Genomic DNA, 16,153 nt, shown 5'->3' on the forward strand with positions numbered 1-16,153 from the left:
TCAACGCTAAGAGTACCCGTGATTTTGCTGTCGCTCATATCAACGGTACTACATCACTGTCATAAGGATGTGCTCGCAGCACATGTTGGAGTTTCGAAGACGCTCGACAAAGTACGTAAGAAAGCTTATTGGCACGGGGGGAAGAAGGATGTAGCCGAGTACGTTCGGGAATGTACTATTTGCGGCAGTGGTTAAGGTTATCGCCCTTGGAGGAACGGTTTGATGCAGAGAATGCCCGTACAAACCGTCTAGACCCTTCTCGTTGCTGGTGGTGGATGCAATAAGTCCACTGGTGGTTACCCCTCGAGGTAACAAGTTCATTCTCGTCTTCGCCGACTACTTTACTCAATGGGTCGAGGCGTTCCCCGTGGCTCGCATAGTCACTGTGTCGTTTGTGGAAATAATGGTGAGCGAAGTAATCTCGCGACATGGAGTCCGCGAGACACTGTTGAGCGATCAAGGATCCAACTTCATATCGGATTTAGATCGCTCCTTCTACGAAACGCTTGTAATTAAGAAACAATTTGGCGCTGCTAACCACCCTCAGACTCAAGGCCTTGTCGAACGCTTCAAGGGTACTCTAATTGGAATGCTTAAAATGTATGTCAACAAAGCGCAGAGCGACTGGGACTTGTATATACCTCGGGTGCTATTCGCGTACCATTCATCTTACCACGAGGCTCTCAAAGCCTCTACGTTCTTCAGCCTGTACGGTCGTGACACTGTATTGCCCCTGGACCTCGCGGTAGCTAACACGAACATCGAGTGGAAAAGTAACGAAGTCGCTAGCTACCGCCGCAAACTGTTCCTGTCGCTACGGGATACGAGACGTCTAGTGGAGCGACAACTCTTGAAGACCCAGGGAAGGCACGAGCGGCGACTGAGTAACCAGGTGTCGGTAAATTTCAAAGAAAGTGACTATGTGTGGGTTTATCAATACTTCCGAGCGCGTCGCGGGGAGTGGACCACGAAGAAACACGCATTCTCGTGGTGGCATGGCTTTTACCGTGTAGTGGGAATTGTGGGGGAGAACTCCTACCGAGTGGCTATTCCTCAACCGAGTGGTTACAATGAACGTCAATCGGTTGAAGCGTTTCTAAGGTCGATGGAGCAGGCCGTTCCCTTCCGAAGTACCCAATAGAGTACAGAAGAGTCAGGAAACAGACGATGACGGTCTCTTAAGATTTCCCTTCCACTAGCTTTGTGGAGAGACTCTTGATTGGAGGGGGAGAGATGGTCTTGACTGGGGTTCCCTGCCCCGTGATCGACATATTGCTAGGCGCAAAGAAGAACCAAGAAGAACAATTCCTAGTATTGCTGGCCACCTATGAGACCCTATGGAGGCCTCGGAACACTCTATTACCTACTTACGCTGCTCTAATCAAAGCATTCAATGATAGCCGTCGTAGGGAGGAGGGCCTACCAGAATTACGTCACAGCGCTCGGTAAGAGGATGCAAACACCGCTGTGGACGAAGAGAAATTGCTTTTCTAAAGAGAAGGGCTAAATAGGACTGGTCGGTTGAGTCTGACTAACTCTCGATCTAGTCTTCCTCGGGGTGTTCGGAGGAACACGTCTTAGTTTACTCTGTATATATTTGGATTTTGCATTACGGTTGACTATCCTACTACCTGTCAGGAAAAAACCGCGGTTCTACATGAGGGACAAGAACGATAAACGTCAAGATGATCCGCGGGTGAAAGACAAGAAGAAACATCAAAACGTTATGAACGACACTCCTCCTCCCACAGTTGTCTGGGCGGGGCGTTTCTGGGCTCTTACGAATCGAAAACTGGATGAAGCCTTACAGTTAAGCACCGTTAGCGGATTCCTTTGTCGGCGAGATGGTAGTGGAGTGTTCTCCCGACGAGCTCGACTCTTTGACTGGGGATCGAATCGTTGCTTCGATTTCAGTGCGCTTAACGAAGGTTGCTCTGTGCCCCTTCGCGTGCGGCGAAGGTGGTCGTGTCTTCTCGCGCCGTGGCTCGCCCTTACTACCCTTCTTGGTTAAAGACTTAACCGATGACTTCGGACGTGAAGCGGAACGCTCCATCGAGCGCGACTGACGAGACTTCTTGCACACTGGTGATCTCGACCGCGACCGCTGGGGTGGAGCTGAACGCCTAGGTGAAGCCGCGCGTGCCTTTAGCTTTTCTTTAGCACGTGGAGGTGACGGAGACCGCTTATGTACGGAGCTGATACGGGACTTCTTCGGAAACGAGTAGCTGCGCGATCGAGAACGGGGACGCTACGTACGTGGTTTCGACTTCGGATGTGTACTGGAGCTCTGTAGCCGCTTGATAGGACGCTTGTCTTCGTCTGAACTCTCTTGGGAGCTAGAAGCCAAGCGCAACAATTTCTTGACGGAGTGGACTTCCTCCTCCTCATAGGCCGACGCTTCTTCGCTCACTTCGTCCCAAATCGCTATGTAATGTTGTCCGTGCGCTCATAAGCGGCATAACCTTCGGAGGCTGCCTCGGACGAGTAAAGAGGCGTTACCTTGGGTGTTTTCAATGATCCTTCATCCCGTTCCCGTGAATGCTTAGTTGCCAACTTCTGGATGCGAGGGCAGTGACTCAACGAGTGCCAGACTACCTTTGAGCGGCCGTCCACCCAGTGTGGATCGTACTCGTCCTTATACCTCAAATCCAGTAAAACGAGAGCCAGGGCTCGGTCCGTGAGCTGGCTGTTCGGCTTCGAACTGTTTAAATCAAGGGCTCTGGTGTGTTCCAGCAACACAGTGATCGTCGTGAAGCCCCCTCGTCGATACGGAACGGTTTAAGAGCGCTCTTGACTTTGCGGGAATACGCCTCAGCGTCTCGTGAGTAAAGTTTGGAGCGATTGTCGATAACCGGGCCGTAGTATGACTTGGCTTCTGAAGCATTCCGATCTAGCTGCCTCCCCCCCCCCCATCCACATGAGGCGACGTCGATGAGCACAGTTCTCGAACAGTCGATTGAAACCAAAATAACCCTAAGTCTCGACGCAGATATCCAAGAACCAGACGCAAGCGACCACCGCCGACATTTTAGCCTTGCGACGCTGAGTCTGTGCGTTGGAAGTTTTCAACGGGACGTTCGCTTGTCAGTCCCAGAACCTAGAACGGTTCTCGATCCAGAAACGCCAATGAGAAGCGTGCAAGTGAGGGAGCTCCTGCGGGTTGTTCCACAAATATGAGCCCCGGCACGGGTAGGCAAGCTGTTACGGTTCTTGACCCAGTTCGGGCGCTTCGTGATAGATCCTCTGGAGGTCTTCGACTATCGCAGAAGGAGTCGTGTCCGCCAACTTGAACGGTAGCGCATACGATGACCAAGGGTGACGCTGACGCTTCTTACCGGAACGAGGGCTCTCTGGCAACGATTTCTTCTTAGCGGATCCGGTACTAACGCCCTTGAGCGGAGACGCCCGTCGTGGGCAAAGCGCGGATGTCGGGGCGGCTTTCCGCGAGTAGGCTGGTGTGACGGCTTCGGCATGATCATCCCAGGCCCAGTCAAGGCGTCCGCCGCTTTCCCGGTGTCGTCCAAAATTTCCTTCGCGATGGAGTCTAACACCTTCAGGCCCAAGGAACTCGCGTTAACCGCTAGTATTCTCCGCATGATGGCCCAGAAACGTTCGTCGACCGGAGACTCGCCGAGGGAGGGACTGTCGGAGTCAGACGACTCCACGTTCCAGACGGCCTTGAACGTTCGGGGCGCCTTGTCGCGTGAAGGGCCGATGCTGGTGTCGCGTGGAGAGAAGTAAGTGTCAGAGGAAGTGTCTTAGGTCGAGGCAAAACTGCCGGATGAGCTGAAAGACTGGGCCGTCGGGACCTGGACCTCCAGTTCCGTCTCTCTGGAAATTTCTGTAAAAACTTCTCACTGGGTGCAAGATGGACTCTCGCAAGAGCCGAAAAAACGGTGACCTCCATTCTAAAAAAATAAACTGATGGTTAACGACTAAGACCGATGGAGAACGACTGACTTCGGGAAGAGACAACTCGAAAAGATAAATTCATTCTTATTTGTAAGGTGTCCCTCTTCTACAATGGGGACTCAAGCAAGTGTCTTCTTCGAGTAGGCCCGCTGGGAGCCGTGACCCGTGTATGTAGGTGCGATAGCGGTATGAGTCTTAGCTACTCCTCTACGTAACGTTGTCTGGGAGTTCCTAGTTCAAGTGTGGCGCGTTACGAAGATGAACTGCGATATTTGCGGTGATTGTGCTTCACTATACCGGGACGTGCTTCAAGCTGGTGAACTACGACAACTCCGAGATGCTACGTACGGTTATGGGGTGTGGAGTGCGCTCTTCGCTGTACCACCCATCGTTTAACTCAAAGGGGACGAGAAGTATGGTCGGTATGGGCGAATGCTGCGGAGTTGGTGGGCCGCCGGCAAAGTGACTTTTTCCGACTACATCCCTGATGTCCTCCTGCGCTCTAGGGGTTCAAGAGTACTCTACTGGTATGCTTTCTGGGACGCTTCTAAAGCTACCTGGATGCGTCTTTACGCCGTTGGTGAAGCTTTCTGCTGGCTAGTACTAGTGTGCGTCTCTCAGTTGCCGTACGTACCGATCAACATGTTAGACCTAGTGGATTTTGTACTTTTGGGACCTGTGGGTGTCATCGCCGTACTGCTACTCCTGCTGGTTTCTAACTATTGCCTCGGCTGTACTGGCTGGAGCCTCGCTGACACGCTTATCGTGGATATTACTGGGGTGATTTCGCACACTTGTCGCCAGTACGACAAAGGGAGTCCGCTACGGACCGTCTCCCCTAAAGTGTTGGTTAACCTAGCTCTTTACAGTGCCTGCCGGAACGCTTCTGAGCGCAGCCGAGCTGAAGCTCTGAACATCGAGCGTTTACGGGTCTACGACGACATTGAAGTGATACACGACTTTCAAGCAGCTGACCCCAACTTACAGGGCAGCTGTACCGAAGACTACCCTGAAGCGTTCCCGTTTAACCTAACTGTCGAGCTGACGAACGCCGAAGCTACAGTGGTTAGCCTAATGAGACATCATGGTGACCCCGTTCGCCGAGGACGGCAAACGTCAAGTCGGATAGGATGTCCCGTACCCGGGAACGACGGAGTCATTCCAGGCGTCGCAACGCAGGCAAGGATGACCCGAGGTCTTGTGGCCACTCCCCGTCAAGCCGTCCCGTCAGGTTGATACCCTCTAGACTCGACGGCTCGCGTACCGTCTGTCGAGACCGTCAGAGTTGCCCTCTAGAGCGGTCTCGGAACGCTGGGACCTGTTCGACGTGGGACTAAGTTGCCTCGCGCAATCGAGTCCCCTTCCTAGAGCTCCCTCTTGTCCCACGAGGGCGGACGTCAGGTGAAGCGAGCTCATCCTTCGAGTGTAAAAGAAGCGGTGTCTTGTACGTGACGAAGGGATGGTGTTAGACCTCTCTTCCGTTTAGCTCTCAGTCTTATATTTCCCACCTTCTACTCAAGTGGAAGCCAAGTCAATAAAGAAACTTATATTTTAAGTGTTCTTGCCTACCGGTTCGGCCACTGAACGAGACAAAACTCTATGAACAGCCGCTGACTACCCGACCCTAGGAGGTAAAAGGTATACGACAGTGCGTCAATGAGATTTATCACCTATTAATAGCCTGCGCAAACATAAGCTAAGCAATAGTCAAGGAACTGGACTGGATCTGCCTCTTAATATCCACCGCCTCAACTTGCCACAGCTGAAGATCGGTGCATGGATGCAAGTAAGCAAAGCTATGGCCACTAACCAAGGGTGGGTGAATCGTTGAGTGATAAATCTGATTTATTGAGTGAGTAGAATCTTTTTTATTTAACCCTGTGTGTTTGTAGGTGTCTGCTGTCGCAGAACGGGTCCAATGTTGGGCGAGCAGTGTGTGTCGATAGAGGCCAGTGGTCAGTCGGAGGCCACGTGCTGGGCGAAGCTGCAGTGAATATCGACGAATGGTCCTTCGTCTCTGTGGTGTTTAGTGAAAATTCGACCATACTTTTCGTGGATGGAGCAAAAGTGGAGATCGATGTTAAGCTCGAGAGTGTGGCTAGTTCTCTGCTGGTGGTTGGAGCCGCAGCAGAGCAACCATTGGGAGGGATTACGGGGTATCTCAAATCTGTATTTCTGCTCGATATTGCGCTGTCCGAGACGGAATTGAGGTACTTAATGACAGCGAAAGATGTTGCAGCGCAGGATACACACACCATCGCAGCTCCTACGCCTGTGGAACCAGCGGACAAACCCATTCCCCGTTTGTATTTAAAAGACCGGTTGGAGAATACCGTTAGCGCGAGACAGGTTATTGACCCTGATGTAGATGAATACAACGCCGCCTTACTGGTGCTTGACGACTCGGAATTGTTGTCTGTAGAGCTGGTGTACGCGGATGGCACTTTGAGCGATAGGAGCATCGTGGATGGTGTTCCATTTAAAATGTGGTCACTGGGGCCGAAGCAGCGTGAGCTTCACGTGGGATCTATGGTGACTGTGCAAGGCTCGCCAAGCTTTGATGCGCTGACTTCAATGTGCAGAATTAATGACGAACTCACGATCGCTCCGTTCAAGGTGACAGCACATTCGATCACTTGTCAGATCCCAGAGGTGGACGCTCAAGCTCGTATTGAGCTCTCTATCTCGCAGAATGGAGTCTCTTTTTCTTCTGTCGGAGAGTTCAGATTGGTCAAGCGCCCATCGATCTATTGATTAAATCCACGGCAATGCTTACGCTCCGTTAAGGCTAATGCACTTCGAGATGTTCAACTTTGCTGCACGACGAGCTTGATACGCTGATGGCTCGGTAAATCTTAACAACTTCGCGGCATCGGTTGCCTTGCCAACGGCAGCAAACACTTGATCATTAGATGATGTCCCCGACGCTATCACCGTGCTACATGTGTTTTGCTGAAAAGTCCTTCGATCAGCTCACGTGCAGGCTCATAAGCCGTGCTAGGGATTTTGTTGAAGACCTTCGTGGTCAAAATATGGAAATATTACGTTAACGTTCAGGTTTGCCTGCCTGTTGATGAACTATCGCACAGCGTCTGAAGCTGATTTTCGGACCGGTACAGATATTCGAGCCTTGTCTGCTCACGACTATCGCTTCAGGACCCGGATCTTCAGAGCGTGTTATTCATCATACAATCAGCGCGCCTTGCATCGCTGAGCGCGCAGCATAGTCGCCCGATAAATACAGCATCAACGGGACGAAGTGACAAACAACTACGGCGTGGGGACATGTCACGTTCCCAGCGGAGGACCCCACGGGATGTCATTGAGGTCAAGGACACCTCTCTGTGTGTATGAAGCTTCTGTCCGCGAATGGATGTGTGTCTAAGGGCGAGGAGCGCTGTGCCTTTCCGAATCACGCGCACTTAATTCCTGATGACCTACATCCTCAAGTGAGAGATCACATCGTTAAGCACCTGGGTGGCTGCACAAGTGAATCCTTCGGCAGGACGTATATGTTCAGTCCACGTGTCCAAGTATCGGTGCGTATTTATCATTCCGCATTACCCAGTATTTATAAATCTGTCTCTGCGAGATCGGCGGCAGTCGAAGCCCTGCCGCTGCTTAACCAACGCCCACGACAGCGTGACCCGCCGCTCAAGGTCACCCCGGGCACCGTTAATGAAGTTCAATCGATTTCTCCGTGGCAAACGGCACCGTCCAGAACTGGACCGCAGGAATTGCATCGCTCGAGCACTCCGTCGGGCGGGAATCTCGCCACCCGCTAGCATTGATTGCAGAATCCAAAACGAGCAATCTCTCATGTCGATCGACCATGGTTTGAGCCAAGCAATATCCAAACTCGTATCGAGTGCCTCGCTCTCAATCGACGATGCTCTATCCCTGTACCGGAACCAGTCGGCATCTGACTACCGCTCATCGACCCGGCATGGCTGGACATATTATTTTATGGTTATACTAACCGTGAAATCGTTGTTCAAGTCGCATGGGGCTGATAACAATTATAGCTCACCGCGTTCACCAGATCAAACTCATGTGCCCAATCACAAGCGTGCCACGGAATACGGGCTTGCTATGGAGCGGAGCATTGCGAAAGGCAGGCGGGTGGAGCATATCTCGTATTGGAACTACCTGTCGCTATTAGCTGAAAAAACTACGGTTTATCCCTATTGGATGCGCTCCTAAGAACGAGATTGACCCCGCTATTGAGTCCAGGCTGATTTATGACCTCTCCCTTCCCGGTAAATCATCGACAACTGCGTGCTCCACAACGACTGGCCTCCCAGAGCTCGTGTATAAGCCCGTTCGTCGATTGGCGTGCCGTATTGAGAATCTCGCCAAGCCAATACCCAGTCATCGCGTCAAGCTACTCAAAGGCGACGTCAAAGGTTGTATTTCGGCTGATTTCGGTGGCGTCAGATATAGCTGTTCACTTCTCAGGATCGTACGATAGCAACCTCGTCGTGATCGACCTCGCGCTTCCCTTCGGATGGACCGGATCACCGGCCCATTATGAAGCTTTCGGAGGTGCAGTCTCCTTTCTGCTCGCAAGGGAGAGCCCAAGTTCACTCGACCCAGATGACCTGGATGACGAGCCATTCTTTTCGTTCGTTTGGGTTGACGACCACGTTTTAATGTAAGTTGACCGAGGCAACCGACTTCATCTTGCAGAAACAGCACTCCGTATCAGTATGATCGCAGTACTTGGGCCTGAGGCAGTCAATGAGTTTAAGGTTTCGTCTTAAGACACGAAACTTGAAGTTTTCGGCTTACTCTAGAATAGCGAGCAGCGTACGATATCTATGCCGACATTGAAGGTGGACAAAGCTCTCAAGAGACTTTCTTTCACTTACTCGAGCTACGGTGCTGGATTGCAGGAGATGCAAATCAGCACCATGGTATGGCCAGCTCGCTCGCCAGATTGCAACCCCATTGAGAACGCATGGTCGGCGATGGCGGCCAAAGTGGACGCACATGGCCGCCAGTACCAAAGCATTGCTGATCTGGAGGCAGCAATCATGGCTGCATGGGACTCGATTCTGCTGGAGTACTTGCTAAAGCTAGTAGAGTCCAAGCCTCGCCGCTGCTTAACGGTCATCAAGAAGAAAGATGAACTAAGTACTAACTTTTAATATGGAAGTTTGTAAGGTCTGTTCATAAAAGTGTTTCTCTATCATAAAAAGGAGGCAGTCTTAATAATTTGACGCTAGTGCCAAAACCATGAATTTGTATACCAGCGCTTCCAGATACATTGAAATCTAAGCTGTTAGCACAAATGGCATCTTACTAAGCAAAATAGAGATAACATATCAAAGTAACAGCTCTACCTCAGGCTACAAGCCGAGATATTGCCAAAAATGTTCCGTCAAATAGGGGGGTCTTAGTGATTTGGCGGGCACTGTAGTAAAAATATAATTTGATAGAAAATACGTGGTCCACATAATAACAGAATCTTATAATAGAGTCCCTCCAAACATGTGACCAATAAGATTACCGTATTTCGCAATTTCTATAAATGACTTATGGCCATTTACTATAGTGGTATCATTCTGGTCGAGTTGTGAGTAGAGTCCCAAACTGGGACTCTTGGAAAATAAAAAGATAGGACACGACAGAAGGGACTGGCAAACGCTCTTTAAATGTATATATGTAGCAATCCTACGCTTATGTTAGAGGCCCTTCCAGGGACTTTAAGGCTTAGGCCCTAAAGGGTTAAAATGTATTTTTTGTTTAAAATGGGATGACATTAAAAGTGCATGATATCAAATATTATTGATACTTAAAATCAAGCAAAAGGACTGGCTCAAAGTAGTTTGAGTAGTAATGGCGAGTCATCGATGTGGCCACTATGCCAAACATTTGTCAGTATGCCACCGCACGGATTTACCTAACACTGTAAGAAATTGCTCAGTCACATACATACCCGGCGCTGTCATTGGTTTTCATGTCTGCTTGTTGCCTATTATTAATTGAAGCATGGCTGTACTGCCAACAATTTGACAATGACAAGAACACATCCAGGCGAGCCACTTTGCCTAGTGAATTCCGACACTGTAGTACTTAGTAATAGTTGGTAGAGAAACTTAGTAATCTTAATAAATATGTAAAAGGTGCTGAGAAGCAGAAGGCTGGGGCAGCAATTTATTTCGATTACGTGGATGTATTTAGACGCTAATAAAGTAACAATACCGTGTTGCACACGGGAAAGCTCTGGATTTCTTAATGAAAACATCCTACTTTACCGGTCCGCTAAAGAATGACCCGTTCATTTAACTTGCGATATCTTTAAGTCTGCCGAATAAATGTAGACAGAGCGAGTTTCATGGTAAAGCTCTTTATTCGCACTACCCCCAATTTTTCTGGCAAGGCGAGTTTCCGCCAAAAACGTCAATACCGAACATTTAAATGATCACTTTGTGGAGGCTGAAGATTTTGTTCACAGCATCATCAGCAATAATCAAAATCAAACTTTTTTTAAATACGGTATCGAGGAAAAAGAGCTTCGAAAAGCAATCTGATTCATAATGGTTTCGAAAACAGCCAATCAGCTTGACATACAAATCGTCTAATGATGCATTTTTATCTAATCATATACGTAAGGAACTCGATATGGAACAATCAAACACACGAGGTTTTCTTTTAAAAAACCTCTGTTAATTCTTTAAAGGACCGGAGAAGTCATGTAAATAGATTATACTAGGATAAGCTAAAACTAGCAGTAAATAGAATTGTTAAGTGTTACCAGATACATTTTCTGAATTAGGACTACTAGAGGATTGGGCTGGTAGCGTAAATGTTCAATTTGGAGAGTAATACAACATGTGAGGGAAAACCAGTCCAGTACCGGTAGTGAAAAGGAAAGAAAGTGGCTTGAGTCTGCAATTAAAGGCCCAATAATTTTATGGTACGCGAGCTAAACGTCCAGCATCAAATCTTTTTTTTTAATTCACAATTAATACCCGTCATGATACGCTTCCGTCATATTAATCACCGGTGACGGCCTGGGTACTGCCCCTGGCGACTGCCTGGTTACCTTTTCCATTCATGTTAAGCGAGTCTTACTGTGCAGTTTGCAAGCCAAATTCTACCCCCCTTCATGTTACGCGAGCTAAGCGTCCGGCTTCTTGTCCAACCCCCGAGATCGCTGAGCTAATTCGGCATGAGCGAGTTTTTCGGCGACTGTAAGCCTAAACGCCTCCTCCAACCCTGGTTCGATAAATGCCCTTGTAAAAGCGATCGACGAGTGTACTGATTTAGAGAAACTATTATGAACTATTAGGGCAACGCTTCATCATAGTTTGATACTTGTGATGATTTGATGCAAACCGTTATTTTTATAAGCTGTCGTAGCTTAAGTATTGTATAATTTTGCGTGTTGTACGACACACATTTATCTTGGCGAACTTAAAGCAGTTTGGTCTGTACGTGCCGGCACTTCATTTCTGAAGCACTGCCAGGAATTGGTTATACGTCGGAAGGAATATAGCTTGCTTCCTAGATCATTTTCGTGAGACGATAAGCGATTAATATATACTGCATAAACATATTCCTGGTATGCTACGGTCAAGTAGTACGAACAGCCCAATAGACATGAATTCGGCCCATTTTTGGTGCGTTCCTTAATTTTAACGCATATAAATATGAAATGAGCGGCCTTATAAAATCATCATTTCGAATCGATGACTTGAGGTTTACTATCATCGCAGGTAAAATTACCGGGGTTAATTAATACTAGCAGAAGATGCAAAAAATGTACTGTAGCTCCATTTTTTAAATTTGGTTGACCTTTTATATTTTTTAAAATTAGAGCGCACTGATCCCCTAAAGTCAGTTTCATCAAAAGCGTATTTCTAATCTAAACTATACTAATATCATAATCGCTCAATTCTCTAGTTTGTCAGCGAAATGTACTAGAACGTACCTAAAAACGGCACCATAACTGTTGCACTGTCCCAAAATGTCTTTCAAAATGGAATCTCTCACGTGAATGCGCGGCTTACTGTGAGCTTAGTGCTGAATCGTCCACGCGGCTTAGTAGGTACTAATAAAATCAAGAAAAATAATGAGGACGATAAAAGCTTAAGACAGAAATATTCCCTCCGAGAACGCACAATGTAAAGCAAGCGACTCTCGATATAGAAGCAATATACAATCTTGGTCTAAAATAAATGTTCCACAGTTGCCGGTGAATATCAGTAAACATAAGCGAAACAAAGAAAATATATACTACAGTCGTGCACCTCCAATTCGGCACCGGTATCAGTCGATACCCTACCAGATTTTATGATCATGCAAATCGGATGCGCAATTACCTTTGCCCATCACCACCCTAGCAATTAACCTCAACGGTTTTCCCCCTCCTCGCCGAGGGATGACACGCCGCATCGATCTGATTTTAAATTTTGGATCGGACGTCTTCATACAAACACACACGACAATGCGACATCGCCCTTCCTCCTACATGTCCCACAAAAGCAAGTCAGATCCGGCTGCAGGATCTGACTTGCAGGACCTGCATGCTCTCTCTCCGAACTTGCTCGTTGGGCAACGAAGCGCTTTAAGACCCCCCAAGCAGAAAAGCGCACTACCGTCCAGAGTATTCTTAAGCGGTCCGCGGAAGTTGCCGCCTTGCCGGACGCCTATCGCGACCGGAAGCGCTGTTGCGCGCCGGCGATTCACGCGTCTGACGCCAAGATTATGCAGAAGATTGATGTTAACTTTATACTGAATTAACAAAACAAATATCAGTGCACTGAATTTGCGTTTGTTTTTTGCTTTACGATATAGAGTCTACGAGCTGCGAATATTTATAGAGGAGCAGATGGAATCCAAATGTACTACTTTGTATTACCTTAATTAAGTACAAATCTCAAATCCATCTTCGACACAATACCAGTGTGATTCCAACAGTTTCGTATGGTCATTGTCGATACGTCTTGCCAACCTTCTGAGCACCACTTCATCACTGTATAAATATTGACGGGGGTATACGTCTCGCCTTTGTAAAACAGAGACAGTGTCCATGATGGCTCTGTGGCTGCCTTCCTGCACAATGTATGCTTATTGGCGAGATTCAACGTAGAATAGGCGGACGGGCGACGTGCCATGGCCTTTTGCGACAAAATTTATAATGAGCTGTTGTATGGTGAAGTGATTGAGCTGATACATCGTGGCGGAAGTGCGGCGTTTCATCCCTCCTTGAGGTTATTTGGTCCAAAGGAGATGGGCAACTCATTTGCGCAATGCATGTGGCCCAATCATTAGATTGTGCAGGTTATTAAGCCATACCGGGGCCGAAAACGAGGTGCACGACTGTATCGAGCTAAAGTGATTTAAAAGGCACATTAGCGTGAGCTACTTCGAATATAAAAGGTCCATACTGAATCCCTATGAGTTGCATTTATTCAGACTACGTATTAACAGTAGCTGTTTCAGGAACCAGATACAGCAAAATGAAACGTGGCGCATCCTCAGTATCGAATCCTGAAAAATAGGTGCCTGAACGAAGATGCTACAGTATCGGTTTGGGTGTAGACTCTAGCATTACAGGCCCCGTAGGCCGTAAAAGGAGTTACTTCGTAGTCTCGGGGACGTACGGATCGTCCTTCATCCACCGGCTCACAATTGGGAATTGGTACGTGTCGAGGAGGTCGTTGACTTTAGGAAACTCCTTCAGAATCGTAGCGCGCAATTTCTCGTCAACAACCAAGTGACCTGCAGCATTGAAGTGGACTCCGTCCACCAACACTTTGTCTCTCGCAGTCACCGTCATGGCGTCGAAGTGCGAGTACAGGTCCAGAACGGAGACCCCAGCCTCTTTTGCAGCCTCAACACAGGCGCGAGCGTACAGCTTCGTCATCGCGTTGGACCGGTCCAATATCCCCTTCTTGGAGTCGGTTCGTTCCGCAGCAAATTTCTTTCGGGCAGCGTCACCGACGTGAAGCGGGGTAGCTATCAAGATTTTCGAGTCAGGTGCCACTGCCCGGAACTTCCCCACGATTTCGAAAAGATTTTGCTTGTACTGTGGAACGGGGACGTGCGCCTCTTGGCTACTACCGTTTGTCAACAATGCGTCGTTTGCACCCAGCCAAAGCGTGATAAGTGCTGGGTGGTAGTCACCCCTCGTGATCTCTTCTTCGATGCCGGGCATCGCGTACTTGAGGAACCATCTGAAAGTAGCTCGGACAAACAGTTGAGTGAGATGAACATTTCCAAGCAAGCAAATGTGCACGGTTGTACCTCGTGTTGTATCCCGAGAGAGCACGCACGATCATATCGGCGGAGCGCGAGTATCGACCCGCCAGAAGAGAAATGAAGCCGTCCACGGATGGGTTGGTAGCTAGCTCCATGATCGAGTCGCCCGCAAGCAAAACCGTCGTTCGGTTCTTAAATCCAGAGTCCGACGCTGCTGAAACTGTCTTAACAGAACACAGCACACACGCTGCAACGGCGAAGTACTTAAGAAGACCGCGGAATGATATCATGGCGCCTCAGTGTCAGATTGAAAAGTGAGAGCTGGTCGTACAGCACTACATGTATAGCGTCGTTATCATCGTCGAGTCGACTTTGCAAGCATGGATGATACCGACCAAGATACCATTACATTCCGGTACCGGTAAGAGCCGTTCACTTTCCTGGAATCGCTCGATTGCCACCAAAGTGAGCAGACTTACTATTGCCAAAGTAAGCAGACTTACTTTGGCAATCGAACGATTTAAGGAGAGTGACCTGTACCGGAATGTAATAGCATCTTGGGATCTGCCGCTACCGCTTCGCACGAATTCACGGCCCAGATGTTTACTCACATGTATCAGTATAAGCGTTATACTCAACATTTCCATGCGCACGTGCAACATCCGCGCACATTATTGTGCCAACTGCGCTGGTCCGAGAATATTTCAGACGAACGAGATGCCCCAGAACGGATTTTATTGGGGAGTCTGGATCCGCATGTTTGCGTACTTTTGAATCTGCCACTAATCCTGGCGACTCTTCTTTCCTGTACCGATTCCTCTATCGAGCGCATCTTTCACACCGAGCATCAGATATTAAAATTATAAACGACTCATTTCCCTTAGATAAAAGTGGCCTTCTCAAACTTTGATTAACATCTTATGGAACTCCATCCATTGTGCTACAACAATCCATCTGCGAGAAAGCATTTTTAACACTCAAAAATCAGCAAGCGGACCCTCCAAATCTAAGTATTCAACGGAGTCCTTACGTGAGCAGACCAACACCATTGTAGAGCAGTAGTTCGAATTGTGGTATCCCTTCTCCAATCGCCAGAGGCTTCACCGCGAAAGGAGCAAAATGCTGTAAGATCTCGTGCTGTGTAGATCATCAAACGTTAGATTGGGTCAAGAGCCAGCAAGCTTTGACGAACGCACCATGACATAAATAGCGATTGAGTTCTTCCCAACAGAGGCGCAAGGAGCGCCAAACCACTTGACTCTCGCTTCCCCACCAATAAGCTTTATGAAAAGCGCTAGCAGCCAAGACGCCAAGCCCGAGCTCAACAGGACATACGGAAGCGACCAAAGATTCTTGTTCAGCGGAATCCACGGGCCACGAGGAAACACCCAGAGGCCTCCGCTCACGATGCTTAGCAGTATTAAACTGCTTCCACAGACCAAGAGGAGTCGTACTTGACGATCCTGCTCTCGTATTTTCGCGACAAACGCAGCTTGCAGGTATCCAAAGTACGCCGTAGCTGCCACCATCAACCAATTCAAGAGTCCTTCGGGGTCATAAGGTCCCGTTTGGTAGCGTTTCTGGCACGTCGGGGTCTGAAAAATGTGACGAAGTCCAAACACTAGCGAGTCCACGTACAAATGAGCCCCACCAGTGCAATTACGATGCACCCCGGCGTCTGCATCTCCACCAGGACCGATGTAGCCCGTCGGACAGCCAGGAACGTGCAGTGTGAACGTTAGCAGCAGGTTGACGAGAACTAATGGCAATACACCGACAATCAAATGACAAGCTAGTGCACGGTACTTTTTGATTCCGTTGCCGTCATGCAGAGGCAAGAGCCAGTCCGCTGTAGCGACGGCCAGATACGCGACGCTGAGAGCCTGTAACACACCAGGAATTCTCCACTCGCTCCAGCTGTCTCCGTTGTTAATGAAGAGACCCAGCGCAAAGAGCTTGCTTGCTCGCTGACCGATGCGTCCAAGTGATTCCAGCTTGGATATTCCTCGACTAGTGTCGGAGGACAAGA

This window comes from Phytophthora infestans, genomic scaffold, assembly GCF_000142945.1.
Source record: "Phytophthora infestans T30-4 supercont1.3 genomic scaffold, whole genome shotgun sequence".
NCBI classification, from domain to species: domain Eukaryota; phylum Oomycota; class Peronosporomycetes; order Peronosporales; family Peronosporaceae; genus Phytophthora; species Phytophthora infestans.